Here is a 22,130-nt window from a genome sequence, read left to right as displayed (position 1 = left end):
GCAGCCTGGAAGGCTTCCCGTGGAGTGAGCGTGGCTGCTTTGGATATCTGGAATTTGGGTGCCCGTGGGGCATCGAGCAGTGGTGAGCGTTCCGTTTCTGTGCTGTAGGTGGACGGAACGTCACTGTCCAGGCAGCTCAGAACAGAAGTGTGCACATGGGTGCTCAGGGAGTCGCATGATAAGCAGGCCCCAGGCAGTCACATGGAGCCTGGCCCCAGCCCGAGCCTCTGGCTGTCCCCATTTTCCACACCCTCCAGGCAGCAGGTGTGAGTGTCCAGGACCTCGGTGAGCTGGCCGGCCACATGGACACTCAGAGCCATCAACCCACGGTGCTGCAAGGTCCAGCTGGTTTATGAGCAGCCGGCCAGCTCTCCTCCCCTTTGCCCTCAACGTCCTTGTGAAGGAGGGGTGGCAGGACTGGGAGGCTTCAGGTCAGAGAGCTAGAGTCCCCTGACTGGGTGAGGAGCAGGGCCCTGGCCGGACCCTCTCTCTACCCACGTGCGCTTGGGGTCATCCAGGCAGATGCACGCCAGAATTCAGGTCCATGATTTGGCGTTTCACTGCAGATGCAATTTACCTCCAGGAAGAAAAAGAGCCACTAATGAATACTGACCTCCAGCTGACAATGACGATGACGGCTTTGCCCATCTATGGGAGGAAGTGCCAATGTCACAACCGCTTAGAAATGCAGGACACAGACCTACATGCTGATGATAGCTTTGCCCGTCTACGGGAGGCAGTGCTGATGTCACAACCACCTAGAAATGCAGGACATGGACCTACATGCTGATGATGGCTTCGCCCGTCTATGGGAGGCAGTGCCACTACACCCAGCTAATTTTGTATTTTTAGTAGAGACAGGGTTTCTCCATGTTGGCCAGGCTGGTCTCCATGTCATGGCCTCCGGTGATCCACCCGCCTCGGCCTCCCAAAGTGCTGGGACGACAGGTGTGAGCCACTGCATCTGGCAATAGTTTACTTTTAAAATACGGGGAAAAGACGAATAGGCATTCCACCAATGATGACATGTCAACGGCAAATGAACACGCAGAGGAGCTCAGCCTCCGTGATGAGGGGATGGGAAATCAAAGCCTGCTGTACACCTGCTGGAATCACCCTGATCAAAACCCTGTTAAAACAATGCAGAGGCCAGCGAGAATATGGAAGAAGCGGACGTCCGCGCTGCCGGCTCAGCTCAGCCACTCTGGAGAGCGGGCAGCTGCTGAGTTAAAAGCTGAAAGGCAGGCTTACTCAGGACCCAGCAATGCCACCCCGAGGAACCCGAGTGAAGTAAAACACACTGGATATTCATTGCTGTGGTATCCCAAACAGCCTGACCCCCAAACCGCCACGGTGACCCTGCTGACCCCGTGCCCCGCCCTCCCAGCCAGCCTCCTCCTGCACTTGGGTAAGTCCGTCCGCCAACAGGTATGCCCTCCCCTCCGCTTCCACTCAGCTCTCATCCCCCAGGCACCCACCCCAAACCTGGGGGCTCTCTGTGGTGGCCTCCTGAGAGGCCAGCCTGCCCCAGAGGGAGGAACACAGAATCTGGGACCAAAAAGGACTGAGCTTAGCTGGGGAAAGTGGGCTCTTTATTTCCAGCCTCAGCGACCACGTGCTGCTCTGTGTACCATGCTGGGCCAGCCCTGGGCACCAGGAGATGAGCAGAGCCAGCCCCCGGGACCCTCCTCGCCATGTCTGATAGGACGGCACTTCAGTATCCATGGCACTTCTGGTCCAGGGGTGGGCATTCGGCTCCTGGGCCTTCACGACTAGCACTGAAGTGAGGTGTGGGCAGACAGGCGCTGGGCCGGATTCCTCACTGGGGCACTTAAATGGGGCCACGGAGAAAGAATCAGTGTGGTGATGGGTAGAGGTGGGACGCCACGGCAGCCACGGTCCGGAGCGAGTCCTCAGAGTGCAAGGTGTAAATAAGCTGCAGCGATGGGAGCAGCTGAGGGACACGGACAGAACCCACGGAGACTAACAGAGCCTCAGGGAGAACACAGATGCAGACGCAGATGCAGTGAGCTCCAGAGCAGGGAGCCACGGACACCCAGCTCCTCTTGCAGGCGACCTGGAGCTTCCGGAAGCTTGTTCCCGAGGCCACGGCAGGGGCTGCTGCCCTGGGGCTCCCTTGCCTGTGGCTCGGATCAGCTTGCAGAGGACACACGCATCGACTCACACCTGCAGACGCTGATTGTACAAAGTGGGTCCTTCTGGTCACACCAACTAAAACCGCCTGGGGAAGGCCGGGAAAGAGGGCACAGCGTTGCTCCCAGAAAGGAATTCTCTGCAAGTCCAGCCGCTGCGACTGCCCTGTGCCACCGGAGACAGCTGCATCCACAGCCGTTGAGGTCACCGGCTCCAACTCCAGGAGGAATGTTGCTTACCGCTGTCACACACAGCACAGCACGTCACAGGTCCTCGGAACCTTCCCCGTGTCGACTAACTTTAATCTTAGAGAAAAACCACCATCCTACTAGTTCTCCAGCCTTCTCCTGCTCTGCACAGATGCCCCAAAATACAATGCTTTCTTCCCAAATAAAACGTTCAATTTGGAAATTTGTCTCTATTTTTATTTTGACTTCAACATGCCCCAGGAACCGTGAGGCCCCGAGGACACAAGCGACCTTCCCTACACCTGGTTCCTTTGTATGCACGACAGGCCATGCTGGAGCCTGGAGCCTGGGGCCTGGCAACTCAGCCAGAGCTGCCCCAGCCACGTCCCTGTAGCTGCAGCCACACCTCACTGCCGTCGGCGTGGACCCGGCCTCCCCGCAGCCCTGAGTCCTCTCTGTAGCTCCCGTGGCTCCATCCCTGCGGTCACTGATGGTCCGATCTCCCAGCAGCTCCAGCATTCTCCTTGAAGCTCCAGAGGAGCCATCTCTGCTGTCAGCGTGAACCCAGACTCCCAGTGGCCCCAAGTCCTCCCTACAGCTCCAGTGCTGCTGTCTTTGCAGTGAACCCGGGCTCCCAGTGGCTCCCGCACTACAGGGAGGGGCTGGGTCCCTTCCCCTCCTGAGCTTCCCAGCAGCCGGCCAGCCTCATTGCTGACCCTCAGCCGTGGCCAACCCCATGCCTGTCAGAGGACACAGGCCGTCATCCCCATGGAGCTGAGGCATGATGCCTAGGCAGGAGCCCCCAAGGAAGCCTGGCACATGGGGGTGGCAGCTCAGGCTTGTTGGGGGTGTGGAGCTGGTCAGGCAGTCCGGGCCCCACATGTGTGACTTTGGACAAATCCCATCCCCTCTGGGCCTCTGTCTCCATTTGCCAGGAGAACAATGGGCCCTGCTGAGCCAACTACCTTCATCCAAACTAACAGACTGAAACCACCTCTGCTGAGCCTGGAGGCAGCCAAGCGGGTGGAGAAGCCGGCGGGGTCCCCGGGCTGGGCGGCAAGCATCCCAGTGGGGCTGCGGGAGGGATGAGCCCCCGCCCTCGGTGCAGAGCTCTGCAACGCACAGTCCACTCTCGCCCGCTCTTCCGGCATCCCCGTGACCCAGGACAGGCAGGTTTCCTGTGACCCACTTCACAGATGGGAACACTGAGGCTGCGGGGAGCTGAGTGAGCAGCTCAGGGTCCCCAGCCACACGGTGTGGCTCTAGCTTTGCACCGACGCCACGTGCCACATGCACTGCTTGCTGGGATGTACCCGGCCCCGCCAGACAGGGCCATGCTCCCTCCCAGGACAGCAGCAGGAGCAGCCAGCCCTCCTGGAGGTCGCCTGCCCCTCTGTGCCACCACTGCTCATGACTCGAAGGGAGGCCAAAAGGAAGTCCCAGGTTATTTTCTAGCAGTGCCTCTGTGGCTCTCGGGGTGAGGCTGGGCTGCTCTGCCTGGGGTGGCCCTGGGAAACCTCCTGAGAGGTCCCAGGAAGGCCCCTGGCCTCCTTTCCCGTCACGTCCGAGTTCTTGGATCTGTTTCTCGGTCACTGTTCTTCTGGTGAGAATGCTGGTCTCAGGGCTGAAACCCGGTGAAGTCACCCCCGGAGGAGGCAGCCAGAGCAGCCGGTGACTCACCCACACGAGACCGTGGGCGGCGGCCAGCGCAGAGCGGGGCTCCCCACTGCTGGCTGCCATCCAGGCAGGGCCTTGGCCCGAGGTGTCCCTGATGGGACGAAGGCGGCGTGGCAGCTGCGGAAACCTGAACTCCCCTGCCCAGCCCCCTCCTGACCCCACACATCTAGCGGGTCAGCACCAGAGGAAACCCTCGAAGAAAATGGGCTCTCCCTTGCTAAGCACAGAACCCCCATCAGCCCCGTGTGCCCTGTCCCTGAGGACAGGAAGGACATGGGGGAGAGGCCACGGTCACCCCCAGGAGTCCCCAGCCCCGCTGGAAAGCAGCCCAGTGAGCGTCTGAGAAGCACGGTCTGTGCCTGGCACAAGGGTGCAAGGCAGGGGGTGGGGCGGAAGGGGGCGTGGCCAGGCAGCCCATGGCCATACCAAAGCCCCGCAGGTGGCAGACGAGCAGGACAGGAGCAGGAGGGGCTCGGGCAGTGGGGGCATGTGCTGAGCTTGAGGTGTGGCTGAGCCGGGCAAAGTTAGGTGACCTCTGGCCAGTGCAGGGTTCAGGCAGTGGCACGTGGGGAGGAGGACGTGGGAGGAAGATGGGCTGGATGAGGTGCCAGGGCTGAACTCAGCAGGTGTGGGAGGTGCCATGGGGGTTTGATCAGGCACAGGTGGGGGAGTGGGGGGTGTGGGGAACAGAGCAGGGGACAGTCCTGGGGCCAGTGCAGGGGAGGCAATGTCTCTACGGTACCCCACCCTCAGAGACAGGGCTGGCTCACCTCAAAGGGGGCCATGGGAGAGAGGAGGCGGGCATCGGGGCTGGACAGCCCGGCCCTGGGAGCACGTGGGGGTAGAGATGCACCCCGGGTGGGCAGGGCAGGAGCCACGGAGCACCCCCTCCTCTCTGTGGTTTCAGTGTAGGAGAAGGAACAAGCTCCTCCTGGAAGCAAAGGGGCCTGAGGACCCCGGGGCAGAGTGACCTTCCAGGTAGCCGTCTGGCGAGGCCAGCTGGATGAGATGGCCCCAGTGACCAGCTCAGTGCCAGAAGCAGGTTCCGGGCGCAAGTCTCCCACGGGCTGAGCTCCATGAGCACACACGGCGTGGACACCAGACCTGTGGCAGGGAGGCTGGCGTGGCAGCAGGCTCGTTGGGAAGGGGAGAAGTGCTTCCTGTCGAGCTGCTCCAGGCCTCTGGTCAGCCCAGCCCAGGGTTCGTGGCCACATAGTTCAGCAGGAAGGGGAGGACACCCCGCAAAGCAGGCAGGAAGGTCGCCTCCACCCGGGCCACCAGGCTTAGGGGTGGGGGACCCAGGGTTTGTTCTCAGCAGGCCTCCCCTACTCCTGTGCACCACAGGCAGCTCTAGAAGGGAGAGGCTGTGTCTGGAGGGCCCTTTTCACAGTGCTAGCCTGTCCGTCTGCCACTATTGCTGGAAGGGGCTACAGGTCCTCTGGTGGACCCCAGGCCTGCTGGGAAAGTGAGGCTTGAACTGCCCACTGCACCCCTGATCTCTTCTGAGCCCCTCAGCTGGGCCACAGCAAAGTCCCAGTCTACCCTCCTCAGTACGTGCCAGGACCTTGACCAGCCTGCGCCCTCCAACGACCCTGCCATGCCCATGTGCCCACCCCTCCCTCCTTCTCCTTTGGACCCTGCACACGTTGGCACAGAACGTCTCCCTGCTGGGGGACCCCTTCACATAAGCGGCCCAGGCCAAGCGCAGCCTTCAGGGCAGACACAGGGAGGGGGCATTGCCGACTCAGAGAACTCACCTCGGCGTCCTGCAGCGACCTGGCACAACCCAGCCTGCGACTCAGAGAACTCACCTCGGCGTCCTGCAGCGGCCTGGCACAACCCAGCCTGTGACACGGGCCTTGTACGCATCTGCTGACGGCACCAGTGAAGCCCAGTCCTCCAGTTTGCTTTCTACTCCACAGGCCCAAAAACCAGGCTGGGGAGAGGGGGGCTTTCGCTGGACGCCATGGAGACACAGTCACGTCCAGGAACCTGAACCTGTGACCCCCGGGGCTGGGCAGACCAGTGCCAGGGAGCTCCATCGAGGAAAGAAACTGACACGAATCCCTGGAGACCCGTAGTTCTCATACAGAGCTTATTTTTCCTTCCGTTTTCAAAGGTGGGATTTTCACATGTCTGTGTCTCCCGGGCCACGGCTGCATTGCTGAGAACGATCCCCAGCTGTCCCGAATGAAACATGCTCCTTCATCGCGAGGGAGCCCAGCCCCACTTGAGCGGGTCAGAGCTCAACTGTAGGCGGCTGTGTGGGGGCCACGCCGCCGAGGCACGCAGCTCTGCCAGAAGCCTGTTTTATTGCACTTAACTAATTCCCAAGATAAACCACTGGGAATTTCCATGTAAGCACTTAGGCCTTTGTTTATGACAATCTTTGATCCCCTGAGAATGTTTAGAACTCACTGAAGCATCCCTGACCCTGCCCAGCACCGGCCCGATGAAACCCAGGAGGGCAGCTAAATTGTTGGCCTATCCTTGGTCTGTGGGGATCCAGGACCCCAGGAGGGGGCCCCGATAGGGAGTCTCTGCCACCCAGGTGGTGGGGGCTCTGCCAGAACTCTGGAGGCGCCTGCCCATGGCCAAGTTCATGGCTGTCTTTTCCAGAACTGACCCGAGAGCCCTAGACAGCCCCATGGAAGGGCCAATCTTCCCTCCCACGGGAGGAAATTTGCAACCATCAGTGACCTGCAAAGTACAGACTATGATGGGCTGCCCCACCCAGCAAAGCCCAGGTGTCTACCCAGACACTTGCTTATGAGGCCACTGCCCTGACATGCAGCTCAAATGCCGCTCCCCTGGGCTCTGAGCAGCCAGCCTCCCTTCTCACTCTGGGATGATTTCTTCAAAACTCTCTGGAGTGTGTCCAGCCGTTTTGCGATTTCAGGGTGTTTTATTTCCAGCACAGATTTCCATTTCTGCTACCACTGGGATGGAAAAGGCCTCTTCCCAGATTCCCACAGTCCCAAGGATCCAACTCCTTCAGTAATACCGGGTGCAGACACAGCCTGCGACGTGGAGGGCTGAGTGCGGTGGAAAAGCTCAGAGCAGCCTTGCCACGCTCCGGGAAGTTGCTGTGGGACACGCCGGCCGCCCCGCACGGATGGCAGAGAGGCAAAAGGCGGGAGCTCCGGCCAGCGCAGTGCCGTGGCCCTGTTCTCCGGTTCCTCCTCGGGCTCAGAGAGGGGGCCTCTGTGTCCTCGTCCACAGAAGCCCTCTGTGCCACCGGCAGGAAACAGCCAGGAAAGAGCCTTCTCCCTGAAGACGCAGATGGAATTCTTGGTTTCTACAGCTGCTCCCTGCCTCTTCCCACAGCCATGGGGAGGGCAGTTGCCCGAGGTAGCCCCCACCCCAGACAGACCTCGCCCATGGTAGGGTGGGGGAGGAACGGCGGGTGGACTGTGTGTGTGAAAGGCAGGTGTCAGGTTCAGCTTGTTTATTTCACTTCTTGGGGTTCTCAATCCACCAAAACCAGCTCTTTACAAAGGCCAGGACCTGCCCTTCCCAACACTTCAGGACTTGGGGTCATGTGGTTTTCCATCCGTCAGAGACTGGATGAGGACAGGTGTGGCATGCATCAGACAAGTCCCCCGTCTCTGGCAACCTCAATTCCTCAGCTGGAGGCGTGGCCTACCGGGCATTCCAGAGCTGGGGACAGTACTCACCCCTTAGCCTGGGACCACGTGCCTCCCCCAGCCCAGAATGGAGTGGAGACAGTCAATAGCGCTCAGATGTGGCCGAGGTGGTGCGGTGTGAGGGGCGGTGGCAGCCACGGCTTTTCTCACAAGGAAAAGGAACCTCAAAGTGTTTCCCTCTGCACACTCTGCCTCCCTCAAATGTGGGCTCCTTCCTCTCCCACCCCCATCAGCAGCTCAGACCGCAAAAGGGCCCACCTGTGTCCCGCCCACCATCTGTGAGAACGCAGATTGCCTCCTGGGGTACTGTGCAGCCTGCTCGAGCCTCTCCGGACCCCATCCCAGCTGTCAGAACCAGGAAGCCCCCGTCAGCCACTGAGACCCCCGACGCTGGCCCGATTCCCCCATTTTAGCTTCGTCCTCCCTGCCGTGGCTCTGTCTCCCGGGACCACAGGCTTTCGCTTGTGGCTGCATCGCACCTGTGTCTGCCTCCCTGGCCATGTGCTGCCTCCTTTTCTCTGTGTCTGAAACTTCTGTCTTATTGGGACCTTCTGAAGCCATCAGACACCACCCTGCCAAGGTCCAGAATAGTATTCCCATTGCGAGATGCTGAACTCAGTCACACCTGCAGAGACCCTTTCTCCCGTGGAAAGTCCATTCACAGGTCCCAACGATTAGGATCTGATAGCTCTGGGGCCAGTACAGGTGGGTTTGAGATTTGATCACGGAGAAAAGAAATGATGGCATTCAGCTCTGTAACCTTGTAAACAGGGAGCTGCTGGGTGTGACTGAGAACATCGGGAATCGAGCAATATGGTAACAGTAAAGGCTCTCCGCTCCATCCCAAACCCAGCCAATTCCTCAGCATTTGTGAGAGCTGCGTCCTCCCAGCAGCAAACACAAGCCACACGTGTGTGCACATAAACACTCACAGTTCATACCACTCTAGACAGCCCCCAGGACCAGCGCTGAGCGTAGAACTGACGGCGGGAGGGCAGAGGAAAGCGGGAGTCCTGTGACCAGAGGGGTGCTGTGACCAGGGGCCCAGCGCTCATGGAAACCTGCTCCGTCCAAGGCCTTCGGCTGAGCCTGGCATGCAGCAAATCATGGAAACCCGTCCCCTCACTCAGCCACATGCTGTTTAAAGTGACTTTTGCAGGGTGCGGTGGCTCATGCCTGTCACCCCAGCACTTTGGGGGGCCGAGGCGGGAGGATCATTCGGAGTCAGAAACTGGAAACCAGCCTGACCAACATAATGAAGCCCCATCTCTACTAAAATACAAAAACAAAACAAAACAAAACAAAAAACAAAAAAACCCACACACAAAAAATCTAGCTGGGTGTGGTGGCGTGCACCTGTAGTCCCAGCTATTCAGGGGCCTGAGGCAGGAGAATCGCTTGAACTGGCGAGGTGGACGTTTTCAGTGAGCTGAGATCGCGCCACTGCATTCCAGCCTGCGAGACGGTGCAGAGTGAGACTCCCTCTCAAAAACAGACAAGGAAAGTTATTATTTTAACAAACCAATTTTAAAAAGTGACTTCTTATTCTAGAACAGTTTTAGATTTACAGAAAAATATGTAAATCTGCTCAGACGTCCAGGAGGGCCATAGGCCGAGCCTGCAGCCCCCCAGGGTCAAGAATCTGTCCCTGGAGGAAGGCACGTGGGGTTTGGGGAGGGCGCTTGGAGGTCACGGTGTGTTGAGACGCTGGGAGACTGATGTGAGTGCAGGTGGGAGGCCGTGAGAAGCAGAGGAGAGGCTCCTTGAGAGGGGGTGGCCGTCGGGTTGGGGGATCCTGGGGCTCACAGGGATTCTGGGGGTCAGGGGAACCCCTGTGTTGGGGGCTGGAAGGGGCCCCAGCTGCAGTGGCCCTGCAGAGTCGGGTCCCGGGTTGTTCCTAGAGTATTTCCTCCCTCCTGCCACGGAGAAGCACGCGGAGCAGCCACATCTAGAGGTGGAAAAGCCTCTTGTTTTTCCCGAGCGGCCTGACTGGAAACAATGGTGGTTTTGTTTCAAAGACTCCAAAGAATCTGGCGGGCAGAGGAATGGGGGCGGCTGAGGGAAGAAGGGAGCGTCGACCCTTCCTGACCCACCGAGGACACCTCTGCGGCCTGCTTCTGGGGGGTGCGTTGGCCTTGTCCAGGAGGAAATCCCACAGCTTCCCACTCACAAGCCGGTGGGTGGCCCGAGGCCTGGCGCGCACAGCCTCATTCTACAACCTTCTTCTGCCTCATGGGCCTGGCTCTTTCTTTTCCCCTGAGGGAAGTTTGCTTAAAGAGAAAGACACACACACATACCATTCTGTGGTCCTTTGAAGGGCTGAGCTAAGCTGGGCCAGATGGGAATGGTGTGCTCAGTCACCCCCGAGAAGAAAATACTCCCACGTGTTTTGGGGAGGCCAGTGTGTCTTCTCAGCTCAAATCTCTACCACCCCACAGACAAGGCAGTTCAAATCCAGGCTCCACCACCACCTGCTGCATGGGTTGGGCATGCTGTGAACATCTCTGAGCCTGGGTCCCTGGAGTGTGAAATAAGGATTACTGCGAGGGGTGCATCTCCCACCGCCAGCACGCAAGTCCCACGAGGCCGGGGCTGCGTTTTCCCCACTCACTGCTGCAAGCCCTCCAAAATGACAGCCCAGTTCACCACCACCGCCATCACCTTCACCCAAACACTTGTATCTCCACGTGTCTAAAAGAAACCATGGGTTTGTGTCAAATGCTACAATGTTTAGTGTCCGCAAAGCTAGAGCCACCACTAAGAATTTTCTCTCCGATATCACTGCCTTAAATTTCTAGCCCAGAACCCTAGGTAACTGTGGGCACCTTTTGTGCTGGGCCGACTTCAGCTGATGGCTCCAGGGCCCCTGTCCCTGGCAGAGAAGGCCATGGGCAATGTAGAGGGTAAGCTTGGGGTGGCAGAGAGGTGAGCAGTTCAGCCCTGCAGAGCTGTGCTGTCTCATGGGAGCAACCCTCCCTTCCAGTAACCTTCCTGGAGCAAAATCCTCCACTGTCAGCAGGTGGTCTTGAACTCCCTTCCTCTGTGACCCAGTAATTCAGAGATCTTAATGATGTTTCCCCAAAGTTGGAACATAGTGGCTGTTCCCTAACACACACACACAGGCATGCACGCACGCACACACATGCGCACACCCTTTCTCTGCTATGTGTGCCTCCCATGATTTTTCTATTTCTCAGTTATGTTCTTTTCTCTATTGTATTTGTCTCTTATTCGCTCTTTGAGTTGTCAATGCCTGCTGCTTCTGATCTGCACCAGATTCTGCTGCCGTCTCCTCTGGCTGGGCCAGAACTGCACAGTTAGTTATCTTAGGAGTTTTTCCTTGTATTCCATGGAGGGCAGCAGAGGCCTTGTGGCATGCGGGCACCCCAGTCAGAGGATGCGGAGTGAAAGGAAGCTTCTGGATGTGCATCCTGTTCTCATTCTGGAGCCAAGGAAGTGAGGGGGGCAAAAGGGAAGAGATTCTAGAGCCTTCCATGGGGTCTCACACATAACTCAGTTTCCACAGCCCTGTGGGTAGAAGCAGGGTCTGGGACTCCTTTGCTGACCAGGGAGTGGACTTTGTCCAAGTTATTTACCTTCCCAAACCTCATCAATGAGCGTGAAAAGAGCACTTGTACACAATCCATGCAGACATGGACCTGCACAAAATAGAACCCAAAATGGATGCCAGACCAAAATGAAAAGCTGGAAAACTCCTAGAAGATAACATAAAAGACATCTAGATGACCTAGGGTTTGGCAATGACTTTTTAGATCTGACACCAAAGGCAAGACCCGGGAAAGAAAGAACGGATAAGCTGGACTTCATTAGACGGAAAACTTCTGCTCTGTGAAAGATACTGCCAAGAGAATGAAAGGACGAGCCACAGACTGGGAGAAAATATTTTCGATGGAAATGTCTGAGAGAGGTTTGTTATCCAAAATATACAAAGGATTCCTAAAACTCAACAATATGAAAATAAACAACCCAATTTAAAAAATGGGCCAAAGATCTTAAATGACTTTGACCTTCAAAGACGATGCATAGATGGCAAATAAGCATATGAACAGATGCTCCCGGCCGGGCACAGGGGCTCACGCCTGTAATCCCAGCACTTTGGGAGGATGAGGTGCGTGGATCACCTGAGGTCAGGAGTTCAAGACCAGCCTGACCAATATGGTGAAACCCCATCTCTACTAAAAATACAAAAAATAGCTGGGCGTGGTGGTAGGCACCTGTAATCCCAGCTACTCAGGAGGCTGAAGCAGGAAAATCACTTGAACCTAGGAGGCGGAGGTTGCAGTGAGCCAAGACTGTGCCACTGTACTCCATACTGGGCAACAACAGTGAAACTCCATCTCAAAAAAAAAAAAAAAAAAAAAAAAAAAAAGATGTTCCCCTCTACATGTCATCAGGTAAATGCAAGTTAAAATAAGCATAAGAGACTGCCTGTCACCTAAGAGCATGGCTAAAACCCAGAACACTGACAACACCAAATGCTGACGAGGCTGTGGAGCAACAGGAACTCTCACTCCCTGCTGACGGGAATGCAAAATGGCACAGCCACTGTGGAGGACAGTCTGGTAGTTTCTTACAAAGCCAAACATGCTCCTACCATCCCATCCAGTAATTACACTTCTTGATATTTACTCAAAGGAGGTGGAAACTTATGTTCACATAAAAACCTACACACAGATGCTTATAGCAGCTTTATTCACAATGGCCAAAATGTGGGAACAACCAAGATATCCCTCCATCAGTGAATGGGTAATAAACTGTGGTCCATCCAGATAATGGAATATTATTCAACACTAAAAAGAAATGAGCTGCAAGCCGTGAAAGGATGTGGAGGAAACGTAAGTGCTTATTACTAAGTCAAAGAAGACAGTCTAAAAAACCTACAAAGTGTGTGTTTTCAATGATGTGACATCCTGGGAAAGGCAAAACTGTGAGGGCAAAGATGAGTGGCTGACAGGGGTTGGCAGGGAGGGTGAGATGAATAGGTAGGACAGAGGTTGCCAGGGGTTGGCAGGAAGGTGAGAGAAAGAGGCAGGACAGAGAGGATTTTTAGAGCCGTGAAACTGCTTTGTATGACACCATAATGGTGGATATATATTGTTAGAAATTTTTCTAAATCCACAGAATGTACACCACCAGGAATGAACCCTGATGCATGACAAAGTAGGAGCATCATCATTTTGGACAAGCACCACCATTTTAAAGTTCCCCTTGATCAAAAACTGCCTAAATGCAACCCAAAGGACATTAGCTTAATGGCTAATGTCACCATGACCATGAACCACAAATAACATCTCTGACCAGAAACATTCCAACACTAAGATAAACCCTTCCCTGACCAGAGACATGCCACCCCCTACATAATCTCCCCTCCAACCAGACACAGTCCAACCCTGTAATAAAATTCTCATCCACACAGAAACATTGCAAGGCTGTGAAAGCTCTCTTGCCCTGAACCCTTAAATACACTTACTCTGTCAGAGAGAACACTCCTGAATGAAATTGGCCAGAAGCCCCTCTCAGGTTACTTCTCCAAAATAAACCTATCTTTGACTGTTGAGCCACTTTTTGTGTTTCTTTCCTCTTTAACTCTTACAATGTCAACTATGGACTTGAAGTGATAACGATGTGTCAATCCAGGTTTATCAGCTGGAACAAATGTACCACTCTAGTGAGGGATATTGATAATGAGAGAGGCTGTGCCTGTGTGGGGGCAGAGGGTATATGGAAAATCTCTGTACCTTCTGCTCAATTTTACTGTGCACTTAAAAGTTTAGACTTTGCTTTAAAAAGGAAGTTTATTAAAAACAGCACTTTCTTTATGGCTGTGTTGGGACTACATGAGAGAATACAGGGAAAGCATGTAGAAAATGTCTGGCACATAATTATCATTATTATTGAGTTTCATTTCCCAATCAACCTACCTGGCTTAGCACTATATTCTAAGTGTTTGGGCATATTACTGATGCTTGATAAATGTTTGAGAAAAGAATGAGAGGACCCTGCAACATTCCCAGCCTGCATCTGCACATTGGCAAGAGCAACCCACAACCCAACTTCGAATGCAAAGTTGTCTTAAATTTCCTGGGCTCAATGTCCAAGATTTTTTACTTCTCCCTGCTATCAGACCCTAAGCAATTTGAGAACCCAGCCCATATCTTTTATGTCTATGTATGACATGGTTGTATATTAAGAAAAGAAGCTGAACAATTTTACACTGAAAATGTCAAAACATGAGAGACATTAAATAAGAACTGAATAAATGGAGAAGTATACTATGTTCATGAATTCAAACACTCAATATCATGACAATGTTAATCTTTCCCAAAATTTATCTGTAGATTAAAAGCATTTGCAATCAAAACCCTAGCAGATTTTTTTTGGTGGAAGTTGATAAGCTGTTTCTGAAAGTTATACAGAGATGCAAAGGGATCTAGAATAGCCAAATTATTTATTTGTTTGTTTATTTATTGGACAGGGTTTTACTCTTGTCGCCTAGGCTGGAGTGCAATGGTGCAATCTTGACTCACTGCAACCCCTGCCTCCCGGGTTCAAGCAATTCTCCTGCCTCAGCCTCCCGAGTAACAGGTATGCACCACCACACCTGGCTAACTTCTGTACTTTTAGTAGAGATGGGTTTCATCATGTTGGCCAGGCTAGTCTTGAACTCCTGACCTCACGTGATCTGCCCACCTTGGCCTCCCAAAATGCTGGGATCACAGGCATGAGCCACTGTGCCTGGCTGCCAAATGATCTCTAAAAAGAACAAAACAATTAGAGGAGCTACACTATCTGACTTTAAGACTTACTATGAATATACAAGAATCAACATTGTATTAATATATGAATAGATGAATAGTTCAATAAAATTAGAGAATCTAGACATAGACCCACATACACAGCCGACTTTTAGTAAAGGCATCATGGCAACTCACTTGGAAAAGGGAAGACTTTTCAACAAATGGTGCGGGGACAATTGGCAATCATGTGGAAGGAAGTAAATCTCTGCGTCCGCCTCAATCTGTGCACAGACATTAGTTTGCAATGCATCGTTGCCTGATCATAAAACCTACAGCAATAATGTTTACAGAGGAAAATACTGGGGAATATCTTTGTGATGTTGGGATAGGCAAATGTTTATGAGAAGAAGCCAAAAGTACTAACCATAAAAGAAAAAAGTTAAATTTGGCTTTATTAAAATTGATAATTTCTGCTCATTAAATAGTATTAGGAAATGGGAAAAAAACAAGCCATGGACTAGGAAAAATATTCAGTGTAGATTTGGCATGGAACTGAGGGCCAAATAATATAAAGACCTGCTTCCAGCCCTTAAGAAAAAGACAAACCAACCATTAAAAATGGACAAAAGTGCCAGGTGTGGTGGCTCACACCTGTAGTCCTAGCTGTTTGGGAGGCCGAGGCGGGAGGATCACTTGACATCAGGAGTTGGAGACAAGCCTGGCCAACATGGTGAAATGCCGTCTCTACTAAAAACACAGAAAGTAACCAGGTATGGTGGTGGGAGCCCGTACTCCTAGCTACTTGGGAGGCTGAGGCAGGAGAATTGTTTGAACTTGGGAGGCGGAGACGTTGCAGTGAGCCAAGACTGCGCCACTGCACTCCAGCCTGGGCAACAGAGAGACACTCCATCTCCAAAAAACAAAAACAAAAAACAACAAAATGGACAAAAGATTTGAACACAACCTTATGCAAGAGAATCCACAAATGGCCCCTAAGCTCACATCATCAGTCATCAGGGAAATGGAAATGCAAATCCCACAGTAAGAGACAAACTTACGCTGTCAGAGAGAGCTCAAATGAAAAAAACAAGCCAAGCCCAAATGTGGGTAATGAAGCAGGACAAGCCAATCCCTCACTGTCCTCAGGGAGGTACCGTGGACGTCTCTGAGGGTTTCTAACCGGCAGAATGTCTTCTCATCTCAATTCCTAGGTATGTACATAAGAGAAATGAAAACTTGGCCACAAGAAGGCATGAATAAGAATGCTGACAGCAACTTTATTCGTGACAGTGAAAACCCCCCAAACATCCCAAAGATCTATTAAAATGTCAACAAGTAAGTGACCTGAAACGGTGATTATTCATTCATCCCATGGGATATTGCTCGGCGACGAAAAGGAAGGAGCCACTGAAATGTACAGCAGCGTGAATTAATCTCAAAAACACCCTGTGAAGCAAAAATCCAGCAAATGCAGAGGAAGGTATGCTCTGTGATTCTGCTTAAATGATGTCCAGGAAAAGGCAGCACGGAGGCCGGCCGCAGAGAATCAGAGAGCGGCTGCCTCTGTGAGATGTTGGTGGAACTCAGTGGAAAAGAGTGGGATAGACACTTCTGGGGTGAAAAATGTTCGACGTCTTCATATGAGTGTTGATTATATAGGACAGACATTTGTCAGAACTCATCAGAGCACACACAACATACGTGCTTAGTACTGTCAGTGATGAGTCAATAATAATCCCCACAGGCATACGTGTGTGTATATACTTCATTCAAATGAAGTACCAGTCTGTATAGATACCAACATACTTATGTAGAAAACAACTTCAACTTCTGGGAATGGGAGGAGAGCTGCCTGGTTATGTGAACCTTCCCGCAGATAACAACCCCAAACACTTGATAACTGTAAACAGTGGTGATTTAAAGCCTCTATAAAGAGAGGAGAAGCCAAGAGAAGAGGAGACTGTCAAACAGCGGGAAATGGCAGGAGCTGTGAGTCTGCAGCTTTCTGTCCTGACGGCATGGCCTTGCTGGAAATCTCAGTCTGACAGATTCAGGGTGCCAGAGATGAGAGGCAAGCCTGCCTGCACGGTGGAGCATATACCTACAGGGGGGATCTGGGCAGTGAGAAAAGTTGGCTGGAAACTCTGTATCCAGGGTAAGCTCGGCCCAAATCCCTGGCTGACAATTAGGCCGTGTACATGCAGAAGGAGTTCCAGGCAGCCACCAGAAGACAGAGGGCACTTCTTCAAAGACAGAGTTGCACAGGGCAAGGTCTGTGTGTTGCTGCATTTTTAAATGAGTGCAGGCCCCAACTGTGTGCAGCTCAGGAGACAGAAACCTGAAGCCGGAGATGATGGAAGAGGCCAGAGCCCAAAGCTGGCAGAGCAGTGGCAATTCAGGAGTACTCACTGGAAGCTGGGAAGCCACTGAGACACTGGGACCCTAACTCTGAGCCTCGTCTTAGCCCAGATCCATGGCTGACTGCCCCATGGCACAGGTGCAGGAAAAATCTCCAGGCCCCAGGCTTAAAAAGCAGCAGCTGGAGCCATAAGAAGAGAGCAGGGACCAGCAAGGTGACTCACATCTGTAATCCCAGAACTTTGGGAGGCCGAGGCAGGTAGAACACCTGAGGTCAGGAGTGCGAGACCAGTCTGGCCAACAAGGTGAAACCCCATCTCTTCTAAAAATATAAAAATTAGCCAGGTGTGGTGGCGTGCACCTGTAATCCCAGCTACTCTGGAGGCTGAGGCATGAGAATCACCTGAACCCGGGAAGCAGAGGTTGCAGTGAGCCGAGATGGCACCACTGTACTCCAGCATGGGCAACAGAGTGAGACTTGGTCCCCAAAAAAGGAAGAGAGCAAGGATGTCAGCTGCTTACCACAGGGATGGGAATGTTTATCCTTAGAATGCAGCACATGACAGCCCCGAGAACAAAAAAAGCAACCACCTTCAGAAGAACTCAGCCGATTCCAGAGCTGCTGCGAATGTACAGTCTGCATTCTGTATGTCAATTTTGTTACACATGCATGTAGGCATGACGCATGCAGTTGTCCAAAAGTTAAATGACATTCAGCAAAATAGGAAAGTGTGACCCGTGCTCGAGAACAAATGATTCCCAGTTGATCCGGACGATGGGCTTCACAGGTAGAGTTCAAATGAGATGTTACAAATGTGTTCAGAGAGTTGAAGGAAAATGCACTATCAAAAACCAGGCAGGCCAGGCACGGTGGTTCATGCCTGTTATCCTAGCACTTTGGGAGGCCGAGGCAGGCGGATCACGAGGTTAGGAGATGGAGACCCTCTTGGTCAACAAGGTGAAACTCTGTCTCTACTAAAAATAGAAAAATTAGCTGGCATAGTCGTGGGCACCTGCAATTCCAGCTACTTGGGGGCTCAGGCAAGAGAATCGCTTGAACCCAGGAGTCAGAGTTTGCAGAGAGCTGAGATCGCGCCACTGCACTCCAGCCTGGCAACAGAGTGAGATTCCATCTCAAAACAAAAATGGAAACAATAGAAAACTTCAGAAACCTACATGAAAACACCAAGCGGTGGAACATACATGGAAATGGAATTCCAGAGGCAAGGAGAGGGAAAATGACTAGAAAAACATCTGGAGAAATGACATAAAACTTCCCTGATTTGGTGCAAAATATAAATTTACAGTTGTAAGAATCTCAGTGAAGCCCAAGCAGGATAAACATATCCATTGACAACAGAATGGATAAACGAACTGTTTTACATTCACAAAATGAAATAGTATTTAGCAATAAAAATGCTAAACTAGAGGCCAGGTGCGGTGGCTCACACCTGTAATCCCAGTACTTTGGGAGGCTGAGGCAGATGGATCATGAGGTCAGAAGTTCAAGACCAGCCTGGCCAAGATGATGAAACCCCATCTCTACTAACAATACAAAAATTAGCTGGGCGTGGTGGCGAGTGCCTGTAATCCGAGCTACTCGGGACTGAGGCAGAGAATTGCTTGAACCCGGGAGGCAGAAGTTGCGGTGAGCCAAGATCATGCCACTGCACTCCAGCATGGGTGACAGAACGAGACTCCGTCTCAAAAAAACAAAAACAACAACTATAAACTAGAGCTACATGTAACAGAATAAATAACTCTTCACAAATAATATATGGAACAAAAGAAGCGTAATATGCAGGAATAATGTGATACGATTTCATTTCTTTAAAGTTCAAATAGGCAGGACTGATTCTAGGTGCTGGAGGTCCACACGCAGCGCCCTTTAGTGAAGAGGTGAGGGAAGTTCCACAGAGGTGAGGTAGGGGCATCTCCGGGGTGTCAGTCTCCTTCCGTTTCCTGATCTGATTTGTGGCTTCGTTTTGTGAAAATTCTATGCATCAGGTATTTACAACTTTGCTTTTCTGCACATACATTATACTTGAATTGCAAAGCAAGAATGGTTTTAATTTTTAAAAGGGATAGAGAATCATGAGAGGCAAGGGACATCTTCACGTGAGGAGCCAACTTTAAGCCAAACCCTGGAGGTCAAGAAGGAAGCGGCTATGCTGAGAGTCAGGAGGAGCACTTGGCACAGGGGCCTCGGGGTGAGGAGGAGTCACACCACATCTAGAGGCAGGCCATGGGGCTGGGTGCAGGGGCTCACGCCTGTGATACCCAAAACTTGGGAATCCGAGCAGGGAGGATCACTTGAGCCCAGGAGTTTGAGACCAGCCTGGGCAAAATAGCAAGGCCCTGTCTTTATAAAAAATAAAATAATTAGGTGGTTGTGATGTCCCAGCTTGGGAGTCTGGCTTGAGGCTGAAGTGAGAGGACTGCTTGAGCTCAGGAGTTGCAGACGACAGTGAGCTACGACTGTGGCACTGCGTTCCAGCATGAGCAACAGCCTGACACCCCAATTCCTTCTTACCAAAACAAAAATCAAAAGCTGGCTGTGAGTATTGATGGCCTATTGCTATCCTAACCATGACAGGAGCAGAGCTACCACCCAGCAGTGGCTTGGGGCGCCTGGGCATGGGATACCACGTAATCCCTGTGGCTGTTTCACTTAGGGTGTCAGCAATGGATGTGAGGTTACAAAGAGTACATAGACACATGTGTGTGCAGCATGAGAGACGGAAAGAAGCCAGAAACCAAGACACACAGACAACACTCATACAGTCACAGACGGAGACACACACACGGACACACACACAGTCACAGAGGGAGACAGACACACAGACACACACACAGTCACAGAGGGAGACAGACACACGGACACACACACAGTCACAGAGGGAGACACACAGGCACACACACATACACACACACACAGTCACAGAGGGAGACAAACACACAGACACACACAGTCACAGAGGGAGACAGACACACAGACACACACAGTCACAGAGGGAGACAGACACATGGCAACACACAGTCAGAGAGGGAGACAGACACACAAACACACATACAGTCACAGAGGGAGACAGACACACGGACACACACTCACACAGTCAGAGAGGGAGACAGACACAGACACACACAGTTACAGAAGGAGACAGACACACAGACACACACAGTCACAGAGGGAGACAGACACACACTCACACAGTCACAGAGGGAGACAGACACATGGACACATATTCACAGTTACAGAGGGAGACAGACACACAGCAACACACACAGTCACAGAGGGAGACAGACACACAAACACACACACAGTCACAGAGGGAGACAGACACACACACACAGTCACAGAGGGAGACAGACACACACACAGTCACAGAGAGAGACAGACATATGGAGACACACTGACACAGTCACAGAGGGAGACACACACACAGTCGCAGAGGGAGACAGACACACACACACTCACACATTCACAGAGGGAGGCAGACACACAGATGCACACTCACACAGTCACAGATGGAGACAGACACACTGACACACACAGTCACAGAGGGAGACAGACACAGAGACACACAGTCACAGAGACAGACAGACACAGAGACACACAGTCACAGAGGGAGACAGACACATGGCAACACACACAGTCACAGAGGGAGACAGACACACATGCACACTCACACAGTCACAGATGGAGAGAGACACACAGACACACACACAGTCACAGAGGGAGACAGACACACAGATACACGCTCACAGACACAGAGGGAGACGGTCATGCTCACACAGTCACAGAGGGGGAAAGACACACAGACACACTCACACAGTCACAAAGAGAGACAGATACATGGAGACACAATGACACAGTCACAGAAGGAGACACACACACACAGTCACAGAGGAAGACAGAAACACAGCAACACACATAGTCACAGAGGGAGACAGACACACAGACACACAGTCACACAGTCAGAGTGAGACAGACACACAGATGCACACTCACAGACACAGAGGGAGACAGTCACACACACAGTCACAGAGGGAGACAGACACACACACACAGTCACAGTCACAGGAGACAGACACACAGAAACACAAACACAGTCACAGAGGGAGACAGACACACAGACACAATCACACAGTCAGAGAGCGACAGACACATGGAGACACACTGACACAGTCACAGAGGGAGACACACACACAGTCACAGAGGGAGACAGACACACACACACACTCGCACAGAGGGAGACACACACTCACAGTCACAGAGGGAGACAGACACACAAACACACACACAGTCACAGAGGGAGACAGACACACAGACACAATCACACAGAGAGAGACAGACACATGGAGACACACTGACACAGTCACAGAGGGAGACACACACACAGTCGCAGAGGGAGACAGACACACACACACTCGCACAGAGGGAGACACACACACACTCACAGTCACAGAGGGAGACAGACACACAAACACACACAGTCACAGAGGAAGACAGACACACAGACACAATCACACAGTCAGAGAGAGACAGACACACGGAGACACACTGACACAGTCACAGAGGGAGACACATACAGTCGTAGAGGGAGACAGACACAGATGCACACTCACAGTCACAGAGGGAGACAGACACACCGACACACCCACACAGTCACAGAGAGAGACAGACACACACACTCACACAGTCACAGAGGGAGACAGACACACAGACACACACACAGTCACAGAGGGAGACAGACACACAGAAACACACACATTCACAGACGGAGACAGACACACGGACACACACAGTTACAGAGGGAGAAAGACACTCAGACACACACTCACAGTTACAGAGGGAGACAGACACACCGACACACCCACACAGTCACAGAGAGAGACAGACACACACACAGTCACAGAGGGAGACAGACACACGGACACACACAGTCACAGCGGGAGACAGACACACTCACAGTTACAGAGGGAGACAGACACACAAACACACACACACACAGTCACAGAGAGAGACAGACATACGGACACACACACAGTCACAGAGGGAGACAGACACACAAACACACACCCACAGTTACAAAGGGAGACAGACACACAGACACACACTCACAATTACAGAGGGAGACAGACACACAGAAACACACTCACAGTTACAGAGGGAGACAGACACACAGCAACATACACAGTCACAGAGGAAGACAGGCACACACACACAGTCATAGAAGGAGACAGACACACGGACACACACTCACATAGTCACAGAGGGAGACAGACACACACACCCACACAGTCATAGAGGGAGACACACACAAACACAGTCACAGAGGGAGACA

The sequence above is a fragment of the Saimiri boliviensis genome, chromosome 1 (assembly GCF_048565385.1).
Source record: "Saimiri boliviensis isolate mSaiBol1 chromosome 1, mSaiBol1.pri, whole genome shotgun sequence".
NCBI classification, from domain to species: Eukaryota; Metazoa; Chordata; class Mammalia; order Primates; family Cebidae; genus Saimiri; species Saimiri boliviensis.
Note: the sequence above shows the minus strand (reverse complement) of the source record.